The 27,561-nt window shown below is 48.6% G+C and overlaps 1 protein-coding gene and 1 pseudogene across 14 annotated transcripts in view; one reads left to right on the top strand and one right to left on the bottom strand.

Annotated features, from left to right (window-relative positions):
• CDC42EP5 (CDC42 effector protein 5) overlaps positions 1-27,561 on the bottom strand; it is a 231,634-nt gene that overhangs the window by 181,233 nt on the left and 22,840 nt on the right. For 3 of the 13 annotated variants that reach the window (XM_079906970.1, XM_079906961.1, XM_079906958.1), the window contains exon 1: positions 19,209-19,436. The exons of 8 other annotated variants lie outside the window; for them this stretch is intronic. The gene's annotated coding sequence lies outside the window, so the exon portion shown is untranslated. Of the gene's footprint in view, positions 1-1,941; positions 2,095-19,208; positions 19,437-27,561 lie in introns of those variants that run through there. 2 more of the 13 variants (XM_079906965.1, XM_079906956.1) reach the window with 1 other exon arrangement.
• LOC307178482 (leukocyte immunoglobulin-like receptor subfamily A member 6) lies at positions 2,356-7,054 on the top strand (annotated as a pseudogene). Its single transcript has 7 exons — positions 2,356-2,392; positions 2,552-2,587; positions 2,771-3,058; positions 3,206-3,508; positions 3,736-4,032; positions 4,293-4,594; positions 6,909-7,054. The product of its transcript is annotated as a leukocyte immunoglobulin-like receptor subfamily A member 6 (transcript).

Raw genomic sequence — 27,561 nt, 5'->3', positions numbered from 1 at the left:
TGTCGCAGACATTGTCCTCACTGATTTCATTCTGAAATTCACGATATCCATGGGCCCTGTTCTTTCTACTCCTCATCTACCTCAACTTTCTAATTCCAGTCTCTCCGTACTGCATCCTAAACAAACTCCTCACTATTGTATTCCAAGTTCATAATTGGCTCTTCAGCTGTATCTTCTCCTTGATGGAAAGAATATCTTGAGTGTATTAATGAAAGTATTATTTTTTACCTGTAAGGTGTTTGCCTAATTCATTGCTAAAATCCTATATACTTCTGCAATATAATCCCTTTTGCTGTTTCCAGAATTTATTTTCCTTCTTCAATTTTTCAGATGTGTAAACATGCTTAAATTAAAATGTTTCATATATTCCTAGTATTCTATCTCCTTGGATAGGATAATACAAGTTACTAGCTCTGCAGATAGTCTTCTTAGCACTTTTTCTCAGTATTAGGATTTATCTCTTATGTTCATTCCTAATGCTCAGCTCCCAGACACGTGATTTTCTATAGAGAGTTTCTCCCAGGTCTGTGCTGACATTCAGAGATGAAATGGGTGACTTCTTGTGGCTGCCCTGCCCCACAGCATCTGCTCTCTCAAACTCAGCATCTGACTAGGCATGTACCTGGCAGAGATGACCCCAAGTGAGCCTCACACTCACAGGTGGGACAGATATCCATGTACAATTATAATGAATTGAAGCTGTTTTACAACCACACACAGGACACAGCTCAGTGCTGACCTCGGGGATGGGTCAGTGGGCAGAGATATCCCAGTGCCTGGCCACAAACGAGGTGGAGGGGCAACACCGATTCCAACCTTGACCTGAAGCCCTGACCCCTCCCTGCCTGTGAGGACCTGAGGTCCTTGTCCTTCCACACAGAGGTGGAAACCTCTATTCTAATGACCACTTGCTGGACTCAGGCACTGGTAGTCACTAAGCTTTCACCTCTTTTTTTTGTTGTGGTCCCTTCTCCATTTAAGAAACTGGCATTTCTCTTCTCCTATAATAGACCATGCCTATGTATTTCATAAAAAACATAAACAGCGGGAATGCCCTGCTGGCGCAGTGGTTAAGAATCCACCTGCCAATGCAGGGGACACGGGTTTGAGCCCTGGTCTAGGAAGATCCCACATGCCGTGGAGCAACTACGCCCGTGCACCACAACTACTGCGCCTGAGCTCTAGAGCCCATGAGCCACAACTACTGAAGCCCGCACACCCAGAGCCCGTGCTTTGCAACAAGAGAAGCCACTGCAATGAGAAGCCCACGCACTGCAACGAAGAGTAGCCCCCACTTGCCACAACCAGAGAAAGCCCGCGCGCAGCAACGAAGACCCAATGCAGCCAAAAATAAATAAACAACAAAACCCCACCATAAGTAGCATTTCTCAGTGTCAGAGCAGACGGGGGTCGCGAGTGGGCACATCAGTCATCCATCCTGACTGTGGGGTCTGACACCTTCACCCTCTCATACTGGTTAGAAATTAACCAATATTGGGTCCCACCCATGTCCTGGCACCACTGAGCCCACAAACTGTCTGAAGAGTGGGGTCCAAACAACATGCTGAAGGCGAGGAAACTGAGGCTCAGAGACATAACTTCAGGGGTCAAGGCACATGGGGGAGGATGACGAGGAATACTTAAATTAAATCAGCTTCGTCCCCCAAGTCAGAGCACTGACCCACTCTCTGTCCCATAAAAGTAAAGACAGGAGCATACAGTAAGGAGATAATGCCCAAGGATCAAGGGCCACCGAGCAGGCAGGAACGACTCAGGGGCTTCTTCCCAGGAAGGTGGGGTGGATGCTGTTTCAAGAAAAAGGGAGAAGTCCCTGAAGGGGGCTGAGACAGAAAGCAAACCCACACTCTGGGGCCAGGGGACCTGGCATGTTTCCTTCCTTATTGCCCCGAACTTCTCCTCTGTGCTCATTGCCACACTGACCTCCACGGAGCTGTAGGCAGATGTTAAACGTGTGTCTCTGCTGATCTGAGCTCTGCGGTGCAGCAAGAACCTGCAACCTCCCTGAAGCATTGCCAGGGCCTGGGTGATTCCTGTCCATGGTGAGGACCCCACAGGGACCTGCTGATGGACCAGCTGAGGACGCGGAGGCTCTGAGAGGGAAAGACGTGCCTGGGTCACCCTTATATGGAAGGGGCGTCTCAGGAAGACACCGAGTCTGTCATGGGAATGAGAGCCAGCCTCCTGGGGAGGGGCAGTTCCCCTTCCTGTGGGGCTGCTGACGTGACAGCCCCGTGCCGCGGAGGACCAGCCTCCCAGTGGACACACCCTTGGGTCTCCGTCCTGAGGGCACCGTGGTCTCCTCCATCTGCACCGCCTGGACCACAGGAAGGAGACGCCATGACCCCCAGCCTCACGGCCCTGCTCTGCCTCGGTGAGATGGAGGAGGGGGAGGGGAAGCCCCAGCCAGGGACGGACCCATCCCCACAGCCAGGCTGCTCTGTCAGGAGACCCCAGGACTCAGGAGGCTCACGGGTAGGAGAGGCGCTGCTCAGGATTCAGGGCGAACCTCTCACAGGGGTCTCTCTTCCAGGGCTGAGTGTGGGCCCGAGGACCCAGGAGCAGGCACGTGAGTCTGTACCCAGGTGTCCCACCTCCCTCCTGATCATGGGGACAAGGGGCCACCCCCAGGCAATGGGGTGGGGAGCAGCAGTTCTGGGCTGAAGGAGGGGGAGTCTGGGAGGTTGGCGGCTGAGAGCTGGGGACCTGGGGGTGAGGATGTCTTGTGACGCAACCTCTGATGTCCATCCAGGCACCCTCCCCAAACCCACCATCTGGGCTGAGCCAGGCTCTGTGATCCCCTGGGGGAGCCCCGTGACCATCTGGTGTCAGGGGACCCGGGTGGCCCCGGTGTTCCGTTTCCATAAAGAGGGAAGCTCACCTCCCTGGTACAGACAGGCCCCACTGGAGCACGCGGACAAGGGCAACTTCTTCTCCATCTCACACGTGACACAGGACTACGCAGGGAGATATCACTGTTACTATCTCAGCCCCACTGGCTGGTCAGAGAGCAGTGACCCCCTGGAGATGGTGGTGACAGGTGAGAGGACACTCGGGGGTCCCAGCCTCAGGCTCTGCCCTCAGGAAGGGGGTCTGCTCTCAGGGGTTTGTCCCTCTCACAGCCCAGCCCTGGAGAAGGAAAGGGGCGTGTGAGCCCCATTTCACAAGCTCCCTCCTTCTCTCCTAGGGGCCCACAGCAAACCCACCCTCTCAGCCCTGCCGAGCCCTGTGGTGACCTCGGGAGGGACCGTGACCCTCCAGTGTCGCTCAAGGCAGGGACTGGACGGGTTCATTCTGACTAAGGAAGGAGAACCCAAGTCCTCCTGGACCCTGGATGCACAGCGAGGCCCCCGTGGGCAGACCCACGCCCTGTTCCCCGTGGGTCGCGTGACCCCCAGCCACAGGTGGATGTTCAGATGCCACGGCTTTTACAGGGACACCCCCCAGGTGTGGTCGGCCCCCAGTGACCCCCTGGAGCTCCTGGTCCCAGGTGAGGCGGTCTCACCCTGGCCTCACGTACTTTTTGAGGCACGAGACAGATTATTAGATGCTTTTCTCCCAGGATTGTCCCAGATGAGAGGGTGGGGTGAGGGGGGAGCGGGGCGCACAGGACAGAGACACAGAGTGTGAGTGACAGTGAGGCCTGGGGACCAGGATGGGAGAAGGGGCTTCATGGGAGGAACCAGCCCCTACAGCCCAGGGCTGGTCTTCCCCCAGGTGTGTCTGGGAAGCCCTCCCTCCTGACCTCGCAGGGCCCTGTCGTGGCCTCTGAACAGAGCCTGACCCTCCAGTGTCGCTCTGACGTCGGCTATGACAGATTCGCTCTGTCCCAGGAGGGGAGACAGGCCCTCCCCCAGCGCCCTGGCCGGCAGCCCCAGGCTGGGCTCTCTCAGGCCGACTTCCCCCTGGGCCCGGTGACCAACACCCACGCGGGCCGGTATAGATGCTACGGTGGACACAACCTCTCCTCCGAGTGGTCGGCCCCCAGTGACCCCCTGGACATCCTGGTGGCAGGTGAGGAGCCAGCGGGTCAGTCAGGGACCCAGACTCTGCACAGGCCCTGCCGGGGGAGCCCCAGCTGGTGATGCTGGGACCAGGCGTGAGGGGTCCCCAGGGAGGGAGGGAGGGAGACAGAGAGACTGGGGTGGGCAGGGAGAGGGAGAGACTCGGAGAAAACAGAGACAGACAGAGATGAGGGGCCTCAGGGAGGCCCTGCTGAGTCGCAGTTCGGAACCAGGGGGCAGACAGCCCCTCACCCCCCTTCCTCTCTCTAGGGTCGTTCCCTGACACGCCCTCCCTCTCGGTGCAGCCGGGCCCCGTGGTGGCCTCAGGAGAGAACGTGACCCTGCTGTGTCAGTCAAGGAGCACAAAGGAAACTTTCCTTCTGTCCAAGGAGGGGGCAGCCCAGTCCCCACTGCGTCTTAGATCAAAGTACCGAGGTGGGCATTTCCAGGCCGAATTCTCCATGAGTCCCGTGACCTCAGCCCACAATGGGACCTACAGGTGCTACAGCTTACTCAGCAGTAACCCCTACTGCTGTCACACGCCAGTGCCCCCCTGGAGCTCGCGGTCTCAGGTGAGGGGCCCCAGCCCTGTCCCCTCTGTGTCCCTGTTGTCAGCTCTGAAGGTGACCCCCTTTCTAGGATAGGAGTGAGGGGGGCTCCAAAGAAGAGTCAAGGGAGGGTGATCTGGAGGGGGTCCAGCCTGCAGAGGGACGGAGGGAAACCAGGCCCTCCCGTCCCTGCTGCTTCTCACGTCCCGTCACCAGACTTCTCAGATAGGAGGAGGGGGAAAGCCAAGGGCAGCCCCAGAGCAGAGACAGCACCAGAGTGTGAGCAGAGGGGGGATCCCAGGGAAGCCGCAGCCCCTCACCCAACTACAGGCATTTTCCCAGGATCCTCTGGGAACACCACCACCCACACACAGGGCCCAATTCAAGAGCTGGTGAGCCACTGGGGCCTCTGCCCAATATGTGGACACCTGGCCCCAGGCCTGTCCCTTGAGGTCCTCAGCTGCTCTAAATCCTGACCCAATCTCAGCACAGCTTGTGTCCCAGGGGGGGCTGGGAGTCAGGTAGAGATGCTGGAGTGACCACAGGCACCAGGAGCTCTGAGGCTGGTGGATGAAGGGTGGGGGTCATGGAGAGGGAATGACCCCTCGGGGCCCATCCTGGGGGAGGAGCAGTGGGCTGACGTGGGGAGAAGCAGCTCCCAACCCTAACCTCCTGTCCTGACCCCCAGGAGGCTCTGAAGTTGCGGCCCTTCCCCCCACGGAGCCAGGCCCGCAGACGGGTGAGTGAGGGTCTGTGGGACATGGTGTTGGGCCCAGGGGGGCAGGGCTCAGTTATGGCCTTACTTCACGCACCTCTGGCGACAATGACTTGGACCCCCTTCCCCTGCCTGGGCCTCAGTTTCTCCAAGTGTAAAGGCAAAGAATCGTGGCCCGGAGCTTAGATTTCCTTCAGTTCTGACTTCTGGCTCTGACCCCCCAGGAGAGGAGGCCTCACAGGGAGGCGCCTGAGGATGTGACTGTATGGGGGCCTGTCCCCAGTGCCGCAGTGGTGGTGGCATTGTACGGGGAGCGGAAGGGAAAGATGAAGAGTCCACCGCACACAGCCGGCCCCTCCCCCAGTCCCTGCTGTGGTGGGGGAGGGGAGGGTAACAAGGAAGGACCCTCGGCTCCAGATGAGACCCTCGGACTGGCCCCCCTGCAGATGAGAAGCCCCCAGAGCACAAAGCTGGTGTCCACCTTGGGCGGGGCGCGGCAGGAGGACAGCTCAGGGAGCCCACAGCCCTGGGTTCCAATCCCAGCTCTACCACCTCCAGACTGGGTCACCTGGGGTTGGTGAATTCCCTCTCTGTGCCTCAGTTTCCTCATCTGTAAAATGGGTGGGGTGGGTTAGAGGAGATGAATGCACAGACCCCAGCACGAGCCTGCACACAGTAGGCGCTCAATTAAATGGCATCTTGGGCTCATGCATGACGTCACTCAATTAAATGGCATCTTGGGCTCATGCATGACGTCACTCATGCATGACGTCACTGGCGTCATGCATGACGTCATTGTGGGACCTCAACCCACAATGGGACCTACAGGTGCTACAGCTCACTCAGCAGTAACCCCTACCTGCTGTCACACGCCAGTGCCCCCCTGGAGCTCGCGGTCTCAGGTGAGGGACCCTGACCCTGTCCTCTCTGACTCAGTCAGCTCAGGGCTCTGTCCCCAGAAATGTCTGAGGTAGTAATGAATGAGGGGACACAGTGGGCCTCCAGAGAGGAGGACATTCAATGGCCCCTGACTCCAAAGTCTCATCACTGGATCCTGGGTCCTCAGCTGTTGAACCAGTGGGAATTCCCAGAAGTAGGAGAATAAGATTATAGGGTTCAATCTCAGACTGAACACAGAACACACAGCACTCAATTATTTCTGTCTTAAGAGACCACTTTTCTCACTGATCCTGAGCACCGGGGTCACAGCCAACTCTGTTCCAAAGTGATTCCAAAGCAGGTTCTGAATTCAAAGAACACATGGCGGCTGAGAGAATCCAATGAGGAGAGCAGAGGGAACCTGGCATATTAGAGGAAGGGTTCATTAAGGAACTGTGTAGAAGGTGTAATATGAGAATTGGAGGCATTGAGGACACAGAACCCAGGAGAAGGGCTCGTGTCTCCCCAACTCCTCACTCACAACCTCACTTTACAATTCTCATGAGCAGCTGACACCATCCACCCGCCACAAAACAAGTCAGATCCCACGGGTGATGAAATCACTCAGATACGGGGCTGGGCTCCGAGGGTCATGTCCTGTCAAGGAGAGGCAGGTTCCCTGGGTGGACATCCTGGAGTCTAGGGTGACTGGGATCTGCTCTGACCATGTGATCTCTCGTCCAGAATCCCTACCCTCACACCCGCAAGACTACACAGTGGAGAACCTCATCCGGATGGGCATGGCCGGCTCCGTCCTGCTGGGCCTCGGGATCCTGCTCTTTCAGGCTCAACACGGCCACGGAGGAGCCCAAGATGCAGCCAGGAGCTGAACACAAGAGGGGACCGTGCACCGTCCGAGTGGTAGAGCCCTGTCACCACCTTATGTGCCCAGGAGGTTCTGGAAGAGAATCTGCAGCACGTGTTGTGTGAACTGTCTGACCAGGGAGGGAGAGACATGGTGTGGGTGCAGAAGAAGGCCCGGGAGTCCCTGTGGAGGACTGGGCCTCGGATAACCACGGTGCCTTCCCTCCCCACCAGCGATGACTCTCCCTGACTGCCCCGTCCCCTCTCACCCCTGTGACGTGAGGCACATCCCACATGGCAGGTCTGTGTCCACACCTTACACACCTTCATGCTCTGGCCCACTTTCATGTAATATATTTGGGTTTTTTAATTTCCACATTGGCTGCTGTGTGCTATTGACCTCCATCCCTTCAGTCAGAAACAGAATGTCGTTTAAGTAACTGAACAAATGGGTGAACTTGGGGTCCTGTTTCGAACAGATAAATCCAAAACTCTTCCCTAAAACTCTCTCTGGACCCCTCAAGCCCTTCTCTCCTCGTCAGATGACACCGGGTATAGTTTCTCCAGAAACACCATTAGTGTGAAGGAACACCGTGGCGTTTGAAGTGACAGCCAGCTGCTGTGCTGGTAAACGGGCTTAGGAATTTACCATTTTGTAAAAAGCCCAGATGTGTGGCATTTGTCTCTTTCTTCAGTGTAAATCCTCTCTTCGGGCTTCCCTGGTGGCGCAGTGGTTGGGAGTCCGCCTGCTGATGCAGGGGACACGGGTTCGTGCCCCGGTCCGGGAGGATCCCACATGCCGCGGAGCGGCTGGGCCCGTGAGCCATGGCCGCTGAGCCTGCGCATCTGGAGCCTGCGCCACAACGGGAGAGGCCGCAACAGTGAGGCCTGCGTACCGCAAAAAAAAAAAAAAAAGCTCTCTTCGTGGCCAACCTCATGGTACGCGTATGAACGCGCTGAGGCAGAGTGGGGAAGTAATGAGTAGAATTGTCTTTCCCAAAGAACTGAGGCTGACCCAGCTGGGGCACAGCTCAGCAATGACCCCGATACACACAGACGTGTCCTTTATATAAAGCATCGCGAGTAGATCGTTTCTACTCAGCTTTATGCCGGGTTTCCATGAAATTATCCTAGTCCTAGGCCTTTGCATCCTAGTCCGTCCCCATGAGAGGCAAAAGAGAAAACAATGGAAATATCAGTTGTGGGAGAAAACACTGAGCACTTTAAGTCCCAGTACATTACTGGTAGGTGTACTAACTGCCTCAGTCAATTTGGGGAGTAAATAACAATTATCGGTTAAAAGGAGAGACACACAGCTCTGACCCACAGTTACATAACTTAGGGAAAAGGTGTACATAACCATGAGTATACATTCAGGAGAACTGTGACAGAGGGGTCGTTCATATTAGACAAAATCATAGAAACAGATCTCACCAAAAACGAATGGACTGTTATACATATGCAACCGAATTTTATATGACAGAAAAATACACAAAGGTAAACGGCTACAATAATACAGATCAATTTTCAAGCCTGATGGTCAGTAAGTAAAGAAAAACTATAAGAGTGTACTTCATTACATCAAATTCAAAAGCAGACAATGTGGGACCCAACTAAACAAAATAAGAATTTAAAGAGGAAGAATAACAATTGATACCAGAGAAATACAAAAAATCATGAGAATACGATAAACAATTCTTTGCTAACAAACTGGACAACCTAGAAGAAATGGACACGTTGTAGGAACATACAGCCCACCAAAACTGAATCGAGGAGAAATAGTTAACTTTGAATAGACTGATCACTACGACTGAAATAGAATCTGGCATTGACATATACACACTACCAAATGTAAAACAGATAGCTAGTGGGAAGCAGCCGCATAGCACAGGGAGATCAGCTCGGTGCTCTGTGACCACCTAGAGGGGTGGGATAGGGAGGGTGGGAGGGAGACGCAAGAGGGAGGAGATACGGGGACATATGTATATGCATAGCTGATTCACTTTGTTATACAGCAGAAACTAACACACCACCGTAAAGCAATTATACTCCAATAAAGATGTTAAAACAAAAAAAAAAACCTCCCTGCAAACAAACATACAGGACTGCATGACCTCATGAGAGAATTCTGCCAAACATAAAAAGAAGATCTTACGCTGAGCCTTCTCAAACACTTCCAAAATACTAAGAAGAGGAAACAGTCCCAAAGGCATTGTCTGAGGCCACAATCACCCTGATACCCAAAACCAGACAAAGACACTGCCAAAAAGGAAAATTACAGACCAATATTTCTGATGAATATAGATGCAAAAATGCTTAACAAAGTATTAGCAAACCGAATCCAACAACACATAAAAAGAATCACACACCATGATCAAGTTGGATTCATGCCAGGGTCACAAGGCTGGTTCAACATACACAGATCAATCAGTGTGATACAACAGATAAACAAAAGAAAAGACAAAACCGATTCCGCACTAGGAACTCCAGTTGGAAGAGCCAGGTGCGAGGCCTCTGCACGTGGCCCCCTGGGAGCAAGTGAAACCAGACTAAACACAAAGGAAAAAACAAAAAGCCATCGCAGAGCTGTGACTATTTTCAAGGCTACTGTTTTTCTCTGTGAAACACACTGCCTTTGGGGCAAAACAAGGAAGAAGCTGGTGATTCTCAGCTGCAGCACAGAAGGAGAGCCACTGCAGGCCAGCCGCCCCAACTCTGAAGGCACTCCAGCCGTGTGGCTGACAGGGTCTTGGTGCTCCAGCCGGGTGTCAGGCCTGAGCCTCTGAGGTGGGAGAGCTGAATTCAGAGACCACCAGAGACCTCCTGGCCCCATGAAATATCGATCGGTGAGAGCTCTCCAAGAGATCTCCGTCTCAACGCTAAGACACAGCTCCACTCAACGACCAGCAAGCTACAGTGCTGGACACCCTATGCCAAACAACTAGCAAGACAGGAGCACAACCCCACCCATTAGCAGAGAGGCTGCCTAATATCATAATAAGGTCACAGACACCCCAAAACACACCACCAGATGTGGACCTGCCCACCAGAAAGACAAGATCCAGCCTCATCCACCACAACACAGGCACCAGTCCCCTCTACCAGGAAGCCTACACAACCCACTTACCAACCTTACCCACTGGGGGCAGACACCAAAAACAATGGGAACTATGAACCTTCAGCCTGCAAAAAGGAGACCCCCAACACAGTAAGTTAAGCAAAATGAGAACACAGAGAAATACACAGTAGATGAAAGAGCAAGGTAAAAACCCACCAGACCAAACACATGAAGAGGAAATAGGCAGTCTACCTGAAAAAGAATTCAGAGTAATGATAGTCAAGATGATCCAAAATCTTGGAAATAGAATGGAGAAAATACAAGAAACGTTTAACAAGGATCCAGAAGAACTAAAAAGCAAACAAACAATGATGAACAACACAATAAATGAAATTTAAAATTCTCTAGAAGGAATCAATAGCAGAATAACTGAGGCAGAAGAATGGATAACTGACCTGGAAAATAAAATAGTGGAAATAACTACTGCAGAGTAGAATAAAGAAAAAAGAATGAAAAGAACTGAGGACAGTCTCAGAGACCTCTGGGACAACATTAAACGTACCAACATTCAAATTATAGGAATCCCAGAAGAAGAAGCGAAAAAGAAAGGGACTGAGAAAATATGTGAAGAGATTATAGTTGAAAACTTCCCTAATATGGGAAAGGAAATAGTCAATCAAGTCCACGAAGCACAGAGAGTCCCATACAGGATAAATCCAAGGAGAATCATGCCAAGACACGTATTATTCAAACTATCAAAAATTAAATACAAAGAAAAATACTAAAAGCAGCAATGGAAAAGCAACAAATAACATACAAGGGAATCCCCATAAGGTTAACAGCCTAACAGTTTCAGCAGAAACGCTGCAGGCCAGAAGCGAGTGGAAGGACATATTTAAAGTGATGAAAGGGAAAAACTTACAACCAAGATTACTCTACACAGCAAGGATCTCATTCAGATTCCACAGAGAAATTAAAACCTTTACAGACAAGCAAAAGCTAAGAGAATTCAGCACCACCAAACCAGCTTCACAGCAAATGCTAAAGGAACGTCTCTAGGCAGGAAGCACAAGAGAAGGAAAAGACCTATAATAACAAACCCAAAACAATTAAGAAAATGGTAATAGGAACATACATATCGAAAATTACCTTAAATGTAAATGGATTAAATGCTCCAACCAAAAGACATAGACTGGCTGAATGGATACAAAAACAAGACCCATATATGCTATCTACAAGAGACCCACTTCAGACCTAGGGCCACATACAGATGAAAGTGAGGGAATGGAAAAAGATATTCCATGCAAATGGAAATCAAAAGAAAGCTGGAGTAGCAATTCTCATATCAGACAAAACAGACTCTAAAACAAAGACTATTACAAGAGACAAAGAAGGACACTACATAATGATCAACGGATCAATCCAAGAAGAAGATATAACAATTATAAATACTTATGCACCCAACACAGGAGAACCTCAATACATAAGGCAAATATTAACAGCCATAAAAGGGGAAAGCGACAATAACACAATAATAGCAGGGGACTTTAACACCCCACTTTCGCCAACGGACAGATCAACCAAAATGAAAATAAATAAGGAAACACAAGCTTTAAATGATACAGTAAACAAGATGGATTTAATTGATATTTATAGGACATTCCATCCAAAAACAACAGAATACACTTTCTTCTCAAGTGCTCATGGAACATTATCCAGGATAGATCATATCTTGGGTCACAAATCAAGCCTTGGTAAATTTAAGAAAATTGAAATTGTATCAAGTATCTTTTCCGACCACAACACTATGAGACTAGATATCAATTACAGGAAAAAAACTGTAAAAAAATACAAACACATGGAGGCTAAACAATACGCTACTAAATAACCAAGAGATCACTGAGGAAATCAAACAACACCTAGAAACAAATGACAATGAAAACACGATGGCGCAAAATCTATGGGATGCGGCAAAAGCAGTTCTAAGAGGGAAGTTTATAGCAGTAAAATCCTACCTCAAGAAACAAGAAAAATCTCAAATAAACAACCTAACCTTACACCTAAAGCAATTAGAGAATTAAGAACAAAAACAACCCAAAGTTAGCAGAAGGAAAGAAATCATAAAGATCAGATCAGAAATAAATGAAAAAGGAATGAAGGAATAATAGCAAAGATCAATAAAACTAAAAGCTAGTTCTTTGAGAAGATAAACAAAATTGATAAACCAGTAGCCAGACTCATCAAGAAACAAAGGGAGAAGACTCAAATCTATACAATTAGAAATGAAAAGGAGAAGTAACAACTGACACTGCAGAAATACAAAGGATCATGAGAGATTACTACAAGCAACTCCATGCCAATAAAATGGACAACCTGGAAGAAATGGACAATTTCTTATAAAAGCACAACCTTCTGAGACTGAACCAGGAAGAGACAGAAAATATAAACAGATCAATCACAGGCACTGAAATTGAAATTGTGATTTAAAACCTTCCAATAAACAAAAGCCCAGGACCAGATGGCTTCACAGGCAAATTCTATCAAACATTTAGAGAAGACCCAACACCTATCCTTCTCAAACTCTTCCAAAATATAGCAGAGGGAGGAACAATCCTAAACTCATTCTATGAGGCCACCATCACCCTGATGTCACAAAAAAAGAAAACTACAGACCAATATCATTGATGAACATAGATGCAAAAATCCTCAACAAAGTACTAGCAAACAGAATCCAATGGCACATTTAAAGGATCATTCACCATGATCGAGTGGGGTTTATCCCAGGAATGCAAGGATTCTTCAATATACGCAAATCAATCAGTGTGATATACAATATTAACAAATTGAAGGATAAAAACCATATGATAATCTCAATAAATTCAGAAAAAGCTTTTGACAAAGTTCAACACCCATTTATGATAAAACCTCTCCAGAAAGTAGCCATAGAGGGAACTTACCTCAACATAAGAAAGGCCATATATGACAAACCCACAGCCAACATCATTCTCAATGATGAAAAACTGAAATCATTTCCACTAAGATCAGGAACGAGACAAGGCTGCCCACTCTCACCACTATTCTTCAACATAGGTTTGCAAGTTTTAGCCACAGCAATCAGAGAAGAAAAAGAAATAATACAAATCCAAATCGGAAAAGAAGTAAAGCTGTCACTGTTTGCAGATGACATGATAATATACATAGAGAATCCTAAAGATGCTACCAGAAAACTACTAGAGCTAATCAATGAATTTGGTAAAGTAGCAGGAGACAAAATTAATGCACAGAAATCTCTTGCATTCCTATACACTAACGATGAAACATCTGAAAGAGAAATTAAGGAAACATTCCCATTTACCATTACAACAAAAAGAATAAAATACCTGAGAGTGAACCTACCTAAGGAGACAAAAGACCTGTATGCAGACAACTGTAAGACACTGATGAAATAGATTAAAGATGATACAAACAGATGGAGAGACATACCATATTCTTGGATTGGAAGAATCAACCTTGTTAATGACTATACCACCCAAAGCAATCGACAGATTCAATGCAATCCCTATCAAACTACCAATGGCATTTTCCACAGAACTAGAACAAAAAATTTCACACTTTGTATGAAAAACAAAAGACACCGAAGAGCCAAAGCAGTCTTGAGAAAGAAAAACGGAGCTGGAGGAATCAGACTCCTTGACTTCAGACTATACTACAAAGCTACAGTAATCCAGACAGTATGGTACTGGCACAAAAACAGAAATATAGATCAATGGAACAGGATAGAAAGCCCAGAGATAAACCCACACACATATGGTCACCTTATCTTTGATAAAAGAGGCAAGAATATACAATGGAGAAAAGACAGCCTCTTTAATAAGTGGTGCTGGGAAAACTGGACAGCTACATGTAAAAGAAAAAAATTAGAACACTTCCTAACACCATACACAAAAATAAACTCAGGATGGATTAAAGTCCTAAATGTAAGGCCAGACACTATAAAACTCTTAGAGGAAAACACAGGCAGAACACTCTATGACATAAATCACAGCAAGATCCTTTTTGACCCACCGCCTAGAGAAATGGAAATAAAAACAAAAATTAATAAATGGGACCTAGTGAAACTTAAAAGCTTTTGCACAGGAAAGGAAACCATAAACAAGACGAAAAGACAACCCTCAAAATGGGAGAAAATATTTACAAATGAAGCAACTGACAAAGGATTAATCTCCAAAATATATAAGCAGCTCATGCAGCTCAATATCAAAAAAACAAACAATCCAATCCAAAAAAGGGCAGAAGACCTAAATAGACATTTCTCCAAAGAAGACATACAGGTTGCCAACAAACACAGGAAAGGATGCTCAACATCACTAATCATCAGAGGAATGTAAATCAAAACTACAATGACGTATCACCTCACACCAGTCACAATGGCCATCATCAAAAAATCTACAAACAATAAATGCTGGAGAGGGTTTGGAGACAAGGGAACCCTCTCGCACTGTTGGTGGGAATGTAAATTGATACAGCCACTATGGAGAACAGTATGGAGGTTCCTTAAAAAACTAAAAGTAGAACTACCATATGTCCCAACTATCCCACTACTGGGCATATACCCTGAGAAAACCATAATCAAAAACAGTCATGTACCACAATGTTCACTGCAGCACTACTTACAATAGCCAGGACATGGAAGCAACCTAAGTGTCCATCGACAAATGAGTAGATAAAGAAGATGTGGCACATATATACAATGCAATATTACTCAGCTATAAAAAGAAACGAAATTGAGTTATTTGTAGTGAGGTGGATGGACCTAGAGTCTGTCATACAGAGTGAAGTAAGTCAGAAAGACAAAAACAAATACCATATGCTAACACATATATATGGAATCTAAAAAAAAAAAAGGTTCTGAGGAACCTAGGGGCAGGACAGGAATAAAGACGCAGACGTAGAGAATGGACTTGAGGACACGGGGAGGGGGTAGGGTAAGCTGAGACTAAGCGAGAGGGTGGCATTGACATATATACACTACCAAATGTAAAATAGATGGCTAGTGGGAAGCAGCCTCATAGCACAGGGAGATCAGTTCATGCTTTGTGACCACATAGAGGGCTGAGATAGGGAGGGTGGGAGGGAGTCGCAAGAGGGAGGGCATATGGGGATACACGTATACACATAGCTGATTCACTTTGTTATACAGCAGCAACTAACACAACAATATAAAGCAATTATACTCCAGTAAAGATGTTTAAAAAAGAAAACACAAAACAACATAATCATCTCAATAGATGCAGAAAAAGCATTTCATAAAATTCAACACCCATTCATGATAAACACTCACCAAAGTGAGTACAAAGGCGACATATCTCAACATAATAAAAGCTATTTATGATAAACCCACAGCCAACATAATACTCAATGGTGAAAAGCTGAAAGCCTTCCAGCTGAATTGTGGAACAAGACAAGGATGCCCACTCTCACCACTTCTGTCCAACATAGTATTGCAAGTCCTAGTCACAGTAATCAGACAAGAAAAAAGAAAAAGGTATTCAAATTGGAAGCAAAGAGGTAAAACTGTCATTGCATGCAGATGGCATGATACTCCATATAGAAAACATTAAAGACTCCACACAACAACTATTAGAACTGATAAGTTAATTCAGCAAGGTAGCAGGATACAAGATTAACACAGAGACATCTGTTGCTTTTCATTCCACTAACAGTGAAATATCAGAAAAAATGTAAAATATCAATCTCTTAAAATTGCATCACAAATAAAATACCTAGGAGTAAACCTGATGAAGGAGATGAAAGACATATACTTTGAGAACTATAAAACATTGATAAAGGAAACTGAAGATAATTCAAAGAAATGCAAAGATATCCCATGCTCTCAGATTGGAATAACTGATACAGGTAAAATGGCCATACTACCCAAAGCAATCTACAGATTTCACACAATACCTATCAAATTACCCATGACATTTTTCACAGAACTAGAACAAATAATCCTAAAATTTATATGGAACCACAAAAGACCCAGAATTGCAAAAACAATCCTGAGGAAAAAGAACAAACCTGGGGCCATAACCCTCCCAGACTTCAGACAATACTACAAAGCTACAGTAATCAAAAGAGAATGATACTGGCACAAAAACAGACCCAAGGATCAATGGAACAGATGTGAGAGCCCAGAAGTAAACCCATACACCTATGGTCAATTTTAGTGTTCGACAAAGAAGGCAAGAATATACAATGGAGAAAAGACAGTCTCTGCAACAAGTGGTGCTACGCAAACCAGACAGCGGCGTGTAAAAGAATGAAATTAGAACATTCTCTAACACCATATACCAAAAAAAATTCAAAATCAATTAAAGACCTAAATGTAAGGCCAGATACTATAAAACTCCTAGGGAAAAACATAGGCACAATACTCTTTGACATAAATCACAGCAATATTTTTTTTGGATCTGTCTCTTTAGAGTAATGGAAATAAAAAATATATATAAACAAATGGGGTCTAATTAAACTTAAAAGCTTTGGCCCAGCAAAGGAGACTGTGAACGAAATGAAAAGACGGTCTACTCACTGAGAGAAGTATCTGCAAACGATGGGACCAACAAGGGATTAATTTCCAAAATATACAAACAGCTCATGGAGCTGAATATCAAAAAACAAACTACCAAGTTAAAAATGGACAGAAGACCTAAACAGACATTTCTCCAGAAGACATACAGATGGCCAACAGGTACATGAAAAGACGGTCTACATCACTAATTAATAGAGGAATGCAAACCAAAACCACAGTGAGGTTATCACCTCTACCGGTCAGAACGGCCATCATCAAAAAGTCTACCAATAATAAATGCTGGAGAATGTGTGGCGAAAAGGGAACCCTCCTACACTGTTGGTGGGAATATAAATTGGTGCAGCCACTATGGAGAACAGTATGGAGGTCTTTTAAAAAACTAAAAATAGGGCTTCCCTGGTGGTGCAGTGGTTCAGAATCTGCCTGCAATGCAGGGGACACGGGTTTGAGCACTGGTCCGGGAAGATCCCACAGGCCGCGAAGCAACTAAGCCCATGAGCCACAACTACTGAGCCTGCGCTCTAGAGCCCACGAGCCACAACTACTGAAGCCCGCGCGCCTAGAGCCCGAGCTGCGCAACAAGAGAAGCCACCGCAATGAAGAGTAGCCCCGCTCGCCGCACTAGAGAAAGTCCACAGGGAGCAACGAAGACCCAACGCAGCCATAGATAAATAAATAAATTTATTTAAAAAAAAAAAGAGTTACTGTCTGGGGGACAAGAGGTGGGGAGGAGCAGAAACGACTCAGAGGTCTGGATGGAGAGGAATGACCAGAAGGTGCTGCTGTGGATAGAAACAAGGAAGTCAGAGAGGAAGGGTCTGTGAGAAACAAAACCGCGTTCCCAGTGCAGGAGGCAGGTGGTGGTTCCTCTGTGTGTCAGTTGACAGGATTAGAAATATCCCCCCGAGCCTCCTTCTCCCCTGGGGTCATCCGCTCTGTGACAGCCCCACCGGCTCCGCTAGACAAGCAAGGCAAACAGTGGAGGAGCCCTCAGTGCTTCACCCGCTTCCACCTCACATACAATGAACCCATCCAACAGCCCTGGCCCGAAGCCCAGCGAATCCATGACCCTGGTCCAGCACCACAGTCAAGCTCGGCGGTAGACTCAGGACTGGTCGCTGCAACCCAGCACCTCCTTCCTGGCTCTTCCACCCCAGGGCCTCACTCCCAGCTGAGGAATTTGATTCTCATGGCCCCAACCTGATCTACTGCAGGACCCTCCCCTAAAAATAATTCTTCCAGGGTCTCCACCTGCCTTCAAGTAAATTCCAAGTATCTCCACATGACATTCCCTGAGGCTGACGATCAGAAGGGGCTGACCTCTCAGGACCAGCGAAGCTAACTCCTACCTCAAAGCAAGCTCCTCCCAGTTAACCACCTCCCCTCACCAGATGCACACCTGAGTCCTCACCACACTTGTGTCTTCTCAAGGGGTCATGTTGAGCCGATTATGAAAACCACAGACCCCTTTCCAAACCACCTAGAAGTCTTCCTGATTCATCCCACTCAACTGCGAATGTATTTTGTTGTAGGATTTGTGGAAGGGTTACAGAAGAAAACCTCATCAACCACTTAGATACTGACCCACTCATCACCTAGTGGTCAAATGGTGCTGGAGCTCTATCACTGTTTATTACCACCACAGTCCTCCCACAGTCCAATCCCTGCGGAGCGGCGACCATCTCAGCACAGCTGTGTGTTCATACCTTCCTTTCCGGAAAATTACCCTCTTGTCTCAAGGATAAAATCCAGGCACACTTGCAGGGTGCACTAGACCCTGTAGGACCAGGGCCCAGCATCCCCTGAACTCCAGTGCTCAGAACAGCTCCCCATCTTCCCGGCCCAGGGTGCCGGCCCCTCACCACTCCTGTGCTAACCTCTATCAGCTTGGGTCGCTCCTTCTCCAGAAGGTCCCCGCACTTCCATCACAAGCTTGCTGGGCTTCCACCTGTCACTGTGCCTCACTGTTTTTCTCCTTCTGTACAACTGAACAAAACTAGACCCAAATTATTTATTGTCTAAATAGGTATTGTCTGGTGTCATCGTCAGAGCTCCATGAGTCCAGGGAAAGAATCGGTCACCGTCACCAATGAATCTCATGTCTGGATATAGTAACTGCTCAATAAACGTTGGAAGGAAGGAACAAATTTTGCATTTTCAGCATCTCGGGAAAGGGAAGGGGCTTCTCCAAGGTCACACAGGTTCTATGAAAACCAAAATCAGAACTGGAACCAAGCAGTGCGCTGGGCGGTGCCACGCATGTGTCTCTTGCTTCCACAGTGTTTGGACTGAACAGACCCAAGGGCGCCCCTTCCTCCAGACTCGGACCACCCTCCAACCTTTTTTCCAGTCACAACCTTGGAATCACACACTCAGCTCTCCTCGCCCTCCGGGAACAGCCAACACCATTTTCTGAGCTTAGCTCCTTACTGCCGACCAACCATGAGCTCCCAGATTCGTCACAATTACTCCGCCAGGTGGAGGCCGCAGTCACCCACCTGGTAACGTGCGTCTGCCGCTCTCCCACACCTACCTGTCTCTGCGCTTCTCTTCCCACACGACGCGGCAGCTCGAGAGGGCGTGAGACATCGTTTCGCGAACGGGCCGAGGAGAAGCCGGAGGGCCCGAGCTCACTGGAAAAGGCAAAAGCAGCGCTGTGGCCGCGCCCTCTTCCAGGACGTGCCGAAGCCGTCCCAGGAGCGTGGGGAAAGCCCAGGACGCCGTGGAAGCCGCCCGGCTGACGGAGAAGAACCTGCGCCAGACCCTGTGGGTCCGCAGGCCCTGGGCTCTGCCCGCGCAGACTCCACCTCTGGACTTCCTGGAGCCACTTCCTGGATGAGCAGGTGAAGATCATCAAGAAGATGGGCGACCGCCTGAGCAACCTCCGCAGGCTGCTCGGCCCCCAGGCTGGGCTGGGCGAGTGACTCTTCCAAAGGCTCAGCCTCAGGCACCACTAGGAGCCCCTGGAGCCCAGCGGCCTGTGAGGAGCCCCTCTGGGCTCAGGGCTTCTGCCTGCAGCCTGTCCCTGCAGCCACTGGGCAGCTTGTTAACCGCCCTGGAGCCCTCTCCGCGCCCTGGGCGGAGCCAAAACTGGGCTGCTCCTAGGCCCTGCCCTGCATCCTCAACTTCCTGTCCCGGGACGAGTGTCACTCTCTGGCTTTGGGTTTGGCCCGAGGAGAGGCAGAGTGCGTGGGGTCTGGTGAGACCCTCATGTGGTCTGGAAGGTCCCAGAGCCTGCTGTCTCCTGGGCCCCATCCTGCAGGTAGAGCAGCGTGAGGCCCTGGGGGGCTGTTCCTCTTTCTGAGCGGCTGCTATGAAGAAACCCGACGTGTCACACAGAGCCTGCACCTTGTCAGCCCCCGCGTGTCTGTCTGTCCTGCTGGCTCTGTGGACTTTGTGAGACACCAGCACGGCTGGGGACCATGGGAGGCACAGCCACGACCCCGACCCTCACTGCCCTTCTCTGCCTCAGTGAGCTTTGGGGAAGGGAGCAGGGAGGGGGCCCCTCTCCTCCCAGGTCTGAAGCTGAGAGACCCCAGGTCTCAGGAGATCAGTGGGTGCAGAAACTGTGGGGGAGGAAGGATGTGCTCAGCCCCAGATCTGACCCCAGAACTCAGGGCCCAGACCAGGCCTAGAGCATCTATGATGTGTGCTGGGGGATGGGCGCTCACAGGGAACTCTCTCCCAGGGCTGAGTCAGGGCCCGTGGAACCAGGTCCAGGTAAGTGAGGCCCCCCAGACCTCCTGCTTCAACCCAACAACCCCCTGGTCATCTGGGGGGAACACAGCAGGTCTGAAATGATGCTGACCTGTCTGGGAGGGGCCTGGGGAATGACAGCTGGGGAAACTGACGGGAGAAGGGCACCCCTAACACTTCAGGTCGGATCCCTTTCCAGGGGTTCTCCCCAAACCCTCCATCTGGGCTGACCCAGGTGTCATGGTCACCAAGGGAAGCCCTGTGACCATCTTGTCTCCGGGGCCTCTGAGGGCTGATGTCTACCGTCTGTATAGAGAGAGGCCCTCTGGACTCTGGGAGGCTAAGGCCCCACAGGACTCCAGTAACAAGGCCAGTTTCCCCGTTGAATCCTCGAGCTCAAGCACTGCAGGGCAGTACCAGTGTGTCTATCACTGCAGGAAAGACAGGTCAGAGTGGAGTGACCCCCTGCCCCTGGTGGGGACAGGTAGGAGAGAGGACCCGGGTCCCCTCCCACTGCGGCAGCGTCCTTACAGGCAGAGGGAGCAGAGTGTGGGCTCAGGGGGACGGACGTCTCCCCTCACAGCCCACACCTGCGGTGAGCAGGGTGAAGGCCCCCCTTTAACCCAGCCCCTTCCCCTCCCTCTCAGCAGCCGCGCCCTGTGGCGGCCTCAGGAGGGGGCGTGTCCCTGGCAGCTCACAGTTTGCAGTGGGCACTCTGCACCTGCTGAAGGAGGGCGGTGCTGACCCGCCCGACGCCGGACATCGAGGACCCATGGGACGGGACAGGCCGTGTGCCCTGTGGGCCCCCTAAACTCCTCCTGTGGGGGAACCCGCGGATGCTATGATTCTCCCAGCTCCCTGCACATGTGTGGTCACACCCCAGTCACCCTCTGCATCGCCAGGTCACAGGTGAGGGCCCCCAGCCCCATCGTTTCCTGGACCCCTGACCTGAGCCTTGTGCCCAGTGAGCCCTGGGGTGATGGGGGGTCAGGGGCAGTGGCCTCCCGGGGCAGAACCACTGGCGGGAGGCCTGGGAGGGACCAGGAGAGCTCTCACTGCAGCCCCAGTGAGCAGTGTGGGGTGTGCGTCCCCCTCGGTGCCACTGTCCCTTCTCTGCAGGGGTGTACAAGGAGCCCTCGCTCTCAGCCTAGCCGGGCTCTCTCGTGCTCCGTGGAGACAGCCTGATCGCCGGTGAGCAGCCCCTGTCCTGCCCCACGTCCTGACTGTGCTGTCAGGGTGCTGGGCCCAGAGCCACCCCTGGTGGTGATGGGGTCCTGGGAGGGGTCCTAGAGCAGACATTGAGATAGGGCAGTGGTCCAGGGAGAGTGAGTGAGAAAAATGGAGTGGGTGCCGGGAGATAAGAGAGAGCCACACAGAGGGGCTGAGAGCAGCTGAGAGGGGGTCACAGACAGGGTCCCTGGAGAGAGGATGGTGGTCCCTCAGCTCAGGGTCAACGGTGTGTTGGGGGTGGCTCTGTACACATCACGACCTTCCTCGCCCCCAGGAATGTACAGGAAACCCTCCCTCTCAGCCCAGCTGTAGGCTTCAGAACCCTGCAGAGAGAACGTGACCCTGCAGTGTGGCTCTGAGGTCTGGTCAGATCCCCTCCATCTGTCCAAGGAGGGGTCACTCACTCCTCTAATGCACCTTCGTCTGCAGGACACGGCTCCACCCTTTCAGAACAACTTCACCTTGAGTCCTGTGACCTCAGCCCACAGTGGGACCTACACGTGCTACAGCTCACTCAGCACCTCCCCCTCCCTGAGGTCACAGCCCAGCGACCCCTGGAGCTCCTGCTCTCAGGCGAGGAGCACCCTCCCCATATCCATCGAGGAGCCAGACCCTCGGCTCACAGCCCTGTTCCAGGGGAGCTCTGAGCTGGAGGAGAAGAAGGGGGACACAGGGACGTCAGCCACAGGTGGCCCCACCCCACGGAGAGAGGGACAATACAGGGGGAGTCCCTCTCCCTCTACTCCACTCACCCCACCCCAGGGTCCAGGCAGTGCTAGGTGTGTGCAGAAGGGAGACAGAAGAGCGGAAGCTCTGAACTTTGAGGGAAGACGTGGAGCTAAGAACAACATGATGATCCAGACACGCGCCACATCCTCCTTCTGTCCTTGTTCCAGGCAGCACTGGGGGCCTGCAGACTCTCACCCACATGCACGAACGCCATGTCTGCTGAGTAACAGAGTCCTTCCTCTTAGCCTAGAAGAGACACAGTCTCCCCAGTCCTGGGCTGAACTTCTGTTAACCCTTCCCCACTAAACCTTTACAGAAGGGTCGCTTCCCACTGGACCTGGGGCTGGGAGTGGAGATGAAGGAAGGAGGGGGCTTCATGTCTCAAGTATAACTGAGGTCACTGGTGCCTATTGGGTGGTCATAGTGAGAAGAAATGCAAGAAGGGGAAGATGCCCAGCTGAGAGAGGGAGAGAAGAGCAGGTGCCCTCCTCGCCTCTGTCTGGGTGCGGATTCCTAGGAGCACTTAGAGTCATCACGGCACCTATGGAATCAGCCCCACAATATGAAGGGCAGAGTGAAGGTGGCCTCTCATTTTCGGGTCAGGGAGGTGGTGGGATTCACTGGAGAGCTACATGTAAGTCATCAAATTAGAACACTCCCTCACACCATATACAAAAATAAACTCAAAATGGTTTAAAGACCTAAATATAAGACATGACACTATAGGACTTCCCTGGTGGCGCAGTGGTTAAGAACCCGCCTGCCAATGCAGGAGACACGGGTTCGAGCCCTGGTCTGGGAAGATCCCACATGCCGTGGAGCAACTAAGCCCGTGCACCACAACTACTGAGCCCGTGCTCTAGAGCCCGCGAGCCACAACTACAGGTCCCGTGTGCCACAACTACTGAAGCCCACGCGCCTAAAGCCCGTGCTCTGCAACAAGAGAAGCCACTGCAATGAGAAGCCCACACACCACAGTGAAGAGCAGACCCCGCTCGCTGCAACTAGAGAAAGTCCTTGCGCAGCAACGAAGACTCAACACAGCCAAAAATAAATAAATAAATAAATTTTTAAAAAAGACATGACACTATAAAACTCCTAGAAGAGAACATAGGCAAAACACTCTTTGATATAAATTGTACCAATATTTTCATAGTCTTATTTATTTTTTTGGCCGTCCCGCGCCTCTTGCAGGATATTACTTCCCCGACCAGGGCTTGAACCTGGGCCACGGCAGTGAAAGTGCTGAGTCCTAACCACTGGACCACTAGGGAACTCCCAACTGTACTAATATTTTCTTAAATCAGTCTCCCAAGGCAAAAGAAATAACAGCAAAAATAAACAAATGGGGCATAATCAAACTTAAAAGCTTTTGCCCAGCAAAGGAAACCGTCAACAAAATGAAGACACAACATACGCAATGGGAGAAAATATTTGTAAACAATGCGACCAAATAATACAAACTGCTCATATGACTCAAAGTCAAAGAAATAGACAACCCAATCAAAAAATGGGCAGAAGAACTAAATAGACATTTTCCCAAAGACATACAGACAGCCAACAGGCACATGAAAAGATGCTCAACAATGTTAATTACTAGACAAATGTAAAGCGAAACTACAGTGAGGTATCACCACGGTACAGTCACCAGGGCTAACGTCAAAAACTGCAAATAATAAATGCTGGAGAGGGTACGGAGACAAGGGAACCCTCCTACACACTTGGTGGGAATGTACATTGGTGCAGCCACTGTGAAAAACAGTAAGGAGGATGCGCAAAAACCTCAAAGTACAGCTACCACATGATCCAGCCGCCTGGGCATATGTCTGGAGAAAACCACAATGTGAAAAGATACGTGTACCTCAGTGTTCATAGCAGCACTATTTACAAGACAAGCCACATAGCCAAGACATGGAAACAGCCACAGTGCCCATCAACAGATGATGGATTAAGAAGATATGGGATATATATGGTACATATATACACATACATATATATACGTAATGGAATATTATTCAGCCATAAAATATGAAAATTGCCATTTGCAGCAGCATGGATGGAACTAGACAATAGTATGTGTAGTTAAACAAGTCAGAGAAAGACACATACCATATGATATCACTTATATGTGAAAAATAATACAAAGAAATCTGTACACAAAATAGAAACAGACTCACAGACATAGCAAACAAAATTATGGCAACCAAAAGGAAGAGATGGGGGCAGGATAGAAATTAAAAGTATGGGATTAACAGGTGCAAACTACTATATGTATAATAGATAAGCAACAAGGAGTTACTGTATAGCACAGAAAATTATACCCAATATCTTGTAATAACCTATAAAGGAATGTAATCTGCAAATCACACACACACATCCACACACACACAAAAGAATCACTATGCTGTACACCTGAAACTAACAATATTGTAAATCAACTATACTTCAATTTTAAAAAGAAGTATAATTGATATGACAAGAGATGACAGAAAATGAAGAAAAAGAACTACAGGCACCACAAATAGTCAAACAATCTTGAAAAAGAACAAGCTGGAGGAATCACTGCCAGATTTCAAAATATACTACAAAGATATAGTATTAAAACAGTATGCTGGGCTTCCCTGGTGGCGCAGTGGTTAGGAGTCCGCCTGCCGATGCAGGGGACACGGGTTCGTGCCCCGGTCCGGGAAGATCCCACGTGCCGTGGAGTGGCTGGGCCCGTGAGCCATGGCCGCTGAGCCTGTGCGTCCGGAGCCTGTGCTCCGCAACGGGAGAGGCCACAACAGTGAGAGGTCCGCGTACCACAAAAAGAAAACAATAACAGTATGGTAATAGAAAACAACAAACAGATATATAGACCAACGGAACAGAATCAAAATCCTAGAAATAAACCGACCCGTGTGTAGTCAACTAATATTTGACAAGAGAGTCAAGAGTACATAATGGGTAAAGCACAGTCTCTTCAATAAATGGTGTTGGTCATATATACAATGGAATATTACTCAGCCATAAAAAGAAACGAAATTGAGTCATTTGAAGTGAGGTGGATGGACCTAGAGTCTGTCATACAAAGTGAAGTAAGTCAGAAAGAGAAAAACTAATACCATATGCTAACACATATATATGGAATCTAAAAAAATAAAATCGTTCTGAAGAACCTAAGGTCGCAGACGTAGAGAATGGACTTGAGCACATGGGGAGGGGGAAGGGTAAGCTGGGATGAAGTGAGAGAGTGGCATGGACATATATACACTACCAAATGTAAAACACATAGCTAGTGGGAAGCAGCCACATAACACAGGGACGTCAGCTCAGTGCTTCGTGACCACCTAGAGGGGTGGGATAGGGAGGGTGGGAGGGAGACGCAAGAGGGAGGAGATATGGGGACCTATGTATATGTATAGCTGGTTCACTTTGTTATAAAGCAGAAACTAACACACCACTGTAAAGCAATTATACTCCAATAAAGATGTTAAAAATAAATAAATGGTGTTGGAAAAACGGTATATTGCGTGCAAAGCACGTCATTAGACCTTTCCTTATCTTGCCACTACATTTTGCATTAGAACATTTACGATTTACCCTCTTAACAACTTTCAAGTATATACTACATTACTGCTAATTATAATCACAATGCCGTGCATTAGATCCCCAGAACTTATTCATCCTCTACCTAGAAGCTTGAAGAACTGTAGTTGGTTAATTTTGCCTGCTGTATTATATACTGGAAACATCCTTGTAGTATTTTATTGTCTATATGTGCAAGCTCTTCTAGGTTTTATATGGCAAAAATCTCCTGGGTAGCATAAACATATTTGAAAATCTAAGGGATAATGATGCACTTCTTGTTTAATTGACTGTCTTATTTTGTATAACCAGAAACAATGTGGAGTAATTCCTTTTGTCCCAGACCTTCACTAACACGGGTTATTGTCAGACTTTAAAAACAGTTTGCTAGTCTCACATTCAAGATATTGAATTCTTAGATTAAAATTTCCCCAAGAAATCTCCAGGCCTAAATGGTTTTACTTGCAAATTCCAGAAAACATGTAAAAACAATAATATTAATTCTACTCAATCTCTTCTAGAAACTAGATGAGGAGGAAATGTTGTATTAATTTATGAGGCCAGACCAACTCGCATAGTAAAAGTAAAGAAAACGAAAACAAAACAAAACAAAAATTTGCAGGCCAGTCTCCCTCATGAGCATAAACATAAACGTCTTCAACAAAATATTAGCAAATCAAATCTAACAACATACTTTTAAAATACTACACCACATCCAAGTGGGGCTTATCCCAGGAATGCAACATTGGCTTGATATTCAAAAATCAAGCAACCAGGGCTTCCCTGGTGGCGCAGCGGTTGAGAGTCCGCCTGCCGGTGCAGGGGACGCGGGTTCATGCCCCGGTTCGGGAAGACCCCACATGCCGCGGAGCAGCTGGGCCCGTGAGCCATGGTCGCTGAGCCTGCGCGTCCGGAGCCTGTGCTCCGCAACGGGAGAGGCCACAACAGTGAGAGGCCAACCTACCACAAAAAAAAAAAAAAAACACAACTGGACAGAAGACCCAAATAGACATTTCTCCAAAGAAGACATACACATAGCCAAGAGGCATGTGAAAAGATGTTCAACATCACCAATTATTAGAGAAACACAAGTCAAAACCACAGTGAGGTATCACCTCACACTGGTTAGAATGGCCATCATCAAAAATCTACAAATAATAAATGCTGGAGAGGGTGTGGAGAAAAAGCAACCTTACTACACTGTTGCTGGGAATGTAAATTGTTGCAGCCACTATGGAGAACAGTGTGAAGGTCACTTAAAATCTAAAAACAGAGTTACCTTATGATCCTGCAACCTCACTCTTGGGCATGTATCTGGAAAAAACTCTCATTCAAAAACATGCATGCACCCCAATGTACCTAGCAGTACTATTTACAACAGGCAAGACGTGGAAGCAACCTTAATGTCCATCGACAGATAGATAAAGAAGATGTGATATATGTATAATAGAATATTACTCGGCCATAAAAAGGAATGAAATAATGCCATTTGAAGCACCATGAATGGACTTAGAGATTAGCATATTAAGTGAAGTATGTCAGAAAGAGAAAGACACATATCATGTGATTTCAGTTATATGTGGAATCTTAAAACATGGTGCAAATAAACTTATTTATAAAACAGAAATACACTCACAGACAGACAAAACAACCTTATGGTTACC

This window comes from Stenella coeruleoalba, assembly GCF_951394435.1.
Source record: "Stenella coeruleoalba genome assembly, chromosome: 20".
Classification (NCBI taxonomy): domain Eukaryota; kingdom Metazoa; phylum Chordata; class Mammalia; order Artiodactyla; family Delphinidae; genus Stenella; species Stenella coeruleoalba.
The sequence above is the reverse complement of the archived record's forward strand: the minus strand, read 5'-3'. Positions and strand labels throughout refer to the sequence as shown.